This window comes from Aegilops tauschii, chromosome 3 (genome assembly GCF_002575655.3).
Source record: "Aegilops tauschii subsp. strangulata cultivar AL8/78 chromosome 3, Aet v6.0, whole genome shotgun sequence".
Taxonomy (NCBI): Eukaryota; Viridiplantae; Streptophyta; class Magnoliopsida; order Poales; family Poaceae; genus Aegilops; species Aegilops tauschii.
Genome location: NC_053037.3, coordinates 76,549,617 through 76,555,616, shown reverse-complemented (window position 1 = coordinate 76,555,616; position 6,000 = coordinate 76,549,617).

Genomic DNA, 6,000 nt, shown 5'->3' with positions numbered 1-6,000 from the left:
GCGATAAGCCGCCATGAGAGGGTCCTTGGAGTCCCACTTGCCTGATACTTGCTGAGCCACTAAGTCTGAGTCACCGAAGCATCTTACCCGGCTCAAGCTCATCTCCTTAGCCATCCGAAGACCATGGAGCAAGGCCTCGTACTCAGCTGCATTGTTAGTACAAGGAAACATCAACCGTAGCACATAATGAAACTTGTCACCTTTAGGGGAAGCCAATACAACTCCAGCCCCCGAGCCCTCCAATTGCCTAGACCCATCAAAGTGAATAGTCCAATATGTATTATCCGGCTTTTCTTCAGGCACCTGTAGCTCTGTCCAATCATTGATGAAATCCACCAAAGCTTGAGATTTAACAGCAGTGCGTGGCACGTATTTTAGACCATGAGGCCCAAGTTCTATAGCCCACTTAGCCACTCTCCCTGTGGCCTCTCTGTTTTGGATGATATCTCCAAGGGGGGCAGAACTAACCACAGTGATAGGGTGACCCTGAAAATAGTGCTTAAGCTTCCAGCTTTCCATGAATACCCCATAAACAAGCTTCTGCCAATGTGGAGACCGCTGTTTGGACTCTATGAGCACTTCGCTGACGTAGTAAACCGGCCGCTGAACCGGATACTCCTTACCCTCTTCCTTGCGCTCCACCACCACAGCCACACTGACGGCTCGTGTGTTAGCAGCTACATACAGTAATAAGGGCTCCTTATCAACCGGAGCAGCAAGAACTGGGGGCTCAGCCAGCTGTCTCTTCAAATCCTCAAAAGCAATATTAGCCGCATCATTCCAGATAAAGTCATCAGTTTTCTTCATCAACTGGTACAGTGGCATGGCCTTTTCACCCAAACGGCTTCTAAACCGGCTTAAAGCAGCGATACGACCCGCCAGGCGCTGGACGTCATTTATACCCGCCGGCTTAGCCAGAGAGGTGATTGCCTTGATCTTCTCCGGGTTAGCTTCAATGCCTCTGTGAGAAACCAGAAAACCCAAGAGCTTGCCTGTAGGAACACCAAAAACACACTTCGCCGGGTTAAGCATCATCTTATAGACCCAGAGATTATCAAAGGTCTCTCTCAGATCATCTATCAAGGTTTCCTTCTCTCTGGACTTAACCACAATATCATCCACATAGGCATGAACATTGCGCCCAATCTGGTTATGAAGACAGTTCTGCACGCAACGCTGATAAGTTGCCTGTGCACTCTTGAGTCCAAAAGGCATAGACACATAACAAAAGGCTCCAAAGGGAGTGATGAACGCTGTTTTCTCCTGGTCTTTAACTGCCATTTTAATCTGATGGTATCCAGAATAAGCATCCAAGAAACTTAAGCGCTCACAACCCGCCGTAGCATCAATGATTTGATCAATACGGGGGAGGGCAAAAGGATCAGCCGGACATGCCTTGTTTAAGTCCGTGTAGTCCACACACATCCGCCAGGTGCCATTCTTCTTGAGCACGAGCACCGGGTTAGCTAACCACTCTGGGTGAAAGACTTCAACAATAAAACCGGCCGCCAAGAGCCGGGCCACCTCTTCTCCAATGGCTTTCCGCCTTTCCTCATTAAACTGCCGAAGGAATTGCCTGACCGGCTTGAATTTCGGATCAACATTGAGTGTGTGCTCAGCGAGTTCTCTAGGTACACCTGGCATGTCAGAAGGTTTCCATGCAAAAATGTCCCTATTCTCACGGATGAACTCGATGAGCGCGCTTTCCTATTTTGGATCCAGATTGGCACTGATGCTAAACTGCTGGGATGAATCACCTGGAACGAAATCAACAAGTTTAGTCTCATCAGCCGACTTAAATTTCATTGCCGGCTCATGCTCCGTAGTCGGCTTTTTCAGAGAGGTCATATCTGTTGGGTCAACATTGTCCTTGTAAAACTTCAACTCCTCTGTTGCACAAAGAGATTCTGCATAGGCCGCATCGCCTTCCTCACACTCCAAGGCCACCTTCCGGCTGCCATGAACCGTAATGGTCCCATTGTGACCCGGCATCTTGAGCTGCAAATACACGTAACACGGCCGTGCCATGAACTTGGCGTAAGCCGGTCGCCCAAATATGGCATGATACGGACTTCTTATCTTGACCACCTCAAAGGTCAATTTTTCCACCCTGTAGTTGTACTCGTCTCCAAAGGCCACTTCCAATTCGATCTTACCAACTGGATAAGCCGACTTACCAGGCACCACGCCATGGAAAACAGTATTGGACTGGCTGAGGTTCTTATCAATCAACCCCATACGACGGAAAGTCTCATAATAGAGGATGTTGATGCTGTTGCCTCCATCCATGAGCACCTTAGTGAACTTATATCCTCCCACCTGAGGAGCCACCACCAGGGCCAAGTGACCCGGATTATCAACCCGGGGAGGGTGATCCTCCCTACTCCACACAATAGGCTGCTCAGACCATCTTAAATAGCGTGGAACCGCCGGCTCAACCGCATTCACAGCCCTCTTATGAAGCTTCTGATCTCGCTTACACAGACTGGTGGTAAATACGTGATACTGTCCACCGTTAAGCTGCTTTGGATTGGTCTGGTAACCCCCCTACTGCTGTTGATGACCCTGGCCAGACTGCTGATTAAAGCCCCCTTGACCGTTCTGAGGATTAGGATTTGAGCCGCCGCCCGGGCCATGAAAACCGCCAGCGCCTGAGCCGCCGCCCGGGCCATTGTTGCCATTAAAGGCATTGGAATTCTTAAAGGCCTTCATGATTGCGCAATCCTTCCATAGATGAGTAGCTGGCTTCTCCCTAGAGCCATGCCTTGGACAAGGCTCATTCAACAGCTGCTCCAGCGTCGGGCCTGACCCGCCGGCTCGGGGAGGTGGCCTCCCCTTGCGTCGCTGGTTGTTACCCTGTGAGCTGGCGTTGGCCACAAACTCTAGGCTGCCGTCGGCCTTACGCTTGCCACCTCCTTGGTTCGCCGGGTTATGCTGAGGACCCTTGCCATTGCCGTTCTTCTTTCCCTTCCCTGTCCTTTCATCATCTGACGCGGGGTCCTTGGTACTATCAGAGTCGGCATATTTGACGAGAGCCGCCATCAGCGTACCCATATCATTGCAATCACGCTTAAGTCGCCCGAGCTTCATCTTCAGGGGCAGGAAACGACAATTCTGCTCCAGCATTAGGACTGCAGAGCCGGCATCCATCTTATCAGATGAGTGTATTATCTCCTTGACCCGGCGAACCCAATGGGTTGTAGACTCATCCTCCTGCTGTTTACAGTTAGTCAAATCCACAATTGACATAGACTGCCTACAGGTATCTTTGAAGTTTTGGATGAACCGGGCTTTCAGCTCAGCCCAGACCCGATGGAGTTGGGTGGCAGCCCTTTCAGCCAAGTGCGGGCAGTCCCATCCAACATCATGGTGAAGTACTTGGCCATCGCCGCTTCGCTAACCACCAGCAACTCCATGGCCATCTCATAACTCTCGATCCAGGCTCCGGGTTGTAGATCAGCTGTGTAGTTAGGCACCTTCCTAGGCCCTTTGAAGTCCTTGGGAAGACGTTCATTGCGGAGAGCCGGAACCAGACAAGGGACACCTCCGGTCCTCGTAGGGATACCCACATCGATAGAAGCCGTCGGATAAGCCGGGGGTGTCTGGTAAGCCGTCAACTGAGGCACCTGCTCCGCCTCTTGCCGTGCTCTGTCTTGGTCTGCTGTGTGAAAGGCTCCGTTATGAGCCGGGCCATGGCCAGGTGGCAAGTCATGGCGTCGGACATTACTTGAGACGGTCGCTGAAACCATGTGTCTGCTATAACTCGGGCTCCGGCCTGGACGAGGGGTTGAATGGACCCTGTCCCGGCTGTAAGAGTATGCCTCTTGCTGCGCCAGAGCTGTCTGAAGGAGCTCCCTGACCCGGCGGGTTTCAACCGCCGTTGGAGAATCGCCATCGATTGGGAGAGCCGCCAGCCGTGCCGCCGCAGCGACCATGTTTTCCAACGGGTTGGCATAATGACCCGGTGGTATTGGCACGTACTGAGGCGGGGTAGGGTTCACCCGGGGCGGTCCCATTACTTGGGGCTGAATTGGTGTCCCAGCTCCGGGTACTATGATCTCCGGCGGGTTACTAGACCCTGCACCTGGCGTGTTGAAGAGGTTTCGAGGATCGTAGACCGGAGGGAGTCGAGATTGGGCCTTTTGATGCCTCCTTCTCATGACCTCATTGGACGCATTTTGATCCATCGTGAGCCGGAAGGACTGCGCCTGAATCAACTGAGTCTGGGCGTCGAGAGCCGCCCTCTCCGCAGCCATCCTGATCCCTTCCGCCGCCAGATCCTCCTTTGCTTTTACTAGATCTAACTTTAACTGTGCCACCTCCGCGTCATGCTGAGCTTGATCTGCCGGGTCAACCGTGGCGGTCAACAGGGCCGCCATCTTGTCCGTGAGATCCATCAGCACCTGAGCCGGCGAGGGCACCGGGTTTCCTGACCCAGCGGCAGGGTTTTGAACAGGCTGTGCACCGGCCATGAAGATTCCAACCCGGCTCGGCGGCTCAAAAGGGTCCGGAATACTGTCTCCGTCGGAACAGCCCCCGAGCCTGCCATCCTGGAGTTGATATAACGAGTTTGACTCATCCGTAGACGACTCGCCGTCAGAGCCGGCGGCCGTCTCATCACCAGATCCAGATCCTTCAGAGAGTCCTCCATGGACACACCCCACGAAAGCATGCTTCAAGGCAGGTAGAGCCCGGGCGGGCCGTGCACGCTGAGCCGTCTCGATGAGATCGGCGCAGAGCTCCGGCTCAGGGCCCGGCTCACCAATTTTGCCAATGCAGACGTGGATTCCGCCGAAGGGGACCCGGTACCCATACTCGATTGAGCCGGCGTCGGGGCCCCAAGTCGCATCGTCGATGTAGAGCTTGCCGCGACGACTCTTGGTCATCCGGCCCACAGCATATCCCTTGAGCCCTTCGAAGCTGCCCTTCAAGAACTCAAATCCACCGTGCGCTGGCCCCACGGTGGGCGCCAACTGTCGTGGAATTGTCACGGCAGATATCCTTGAACTAGGACTTAGTCGTGGAGCCATCGCAGCTAGGAAGCTTAAAGGGGTTAAACGGGACAAGGAACACACGGGTTATACTGGTTCGGCCCCTTACGGTGAAGGTAAAAGCCTACGTCCAGTTGAGGTTGTATTACTTGAGGTTTCAATGACCAGGAGCTAAACCGCCCTGCCTGGTTATCGATCTGATCTTACTTGTCCCTAGACCGCCGCCGGGTCATCCCTTTATATAGAGAGGTTGACGCCCAGCGGCTCTCATAGTCCCGGCCGGCTCATAACAGTGTCTAGCTTGGACTCCTAACTATTCTTGCCTTACACTACAAGTCTTACTATAACGGCGGTTTGTCACTACGGGCCTTAAGCCATCTCCGGGTCTTAAGCCCATCTTTGGCCCGCCGTCTTCAAGCTTGGCGCCGGGCTTCGTGTGATGACCATTACGAGTAACCCGGCCCCTCCTGGGCGGGTGACTCTAATGGTTATATCCTCAACACCCTTCCATAGCTGTTGAAGTTCCTCCACAAGAGGCTCCATGAACAAATCAAAATCCTTTCCAGGACTTTTTGGACCTGGGATGAGCAAGGCCATCATGTATTTTGATTCTTTGGTGCAGACATTTGGAGGCATGTTGTAAGGGATAACAAGCACTGGCCACATGCTATATGTGGCGCTCTGGTGGCCAAATGGGTTAAATCCATCTGAAGCTAAGCCAAGTCTAATGTGTCTCGGGTCAGCAGCAAACTCTTTGTGTTTATCATTGAAGCTTTTCCACTCACTACCATGAGATGGATGGCGCATTACAGTCTGATCTCTATACTCCTGGTTCCTAGAATGCCACAGTACATCCTCTCTTGTTTCAGCATCATGAAACAACCTCTGCAATCTTGGTATAATTGGAAAATGTCTCAGAAAATTATGAGGAATCCTCTTCACAGCATCGCCATCTTTCCATCTTGATGATTTGCATTTCGGGCACTCACTTAAGTTGGCATAATCCTTC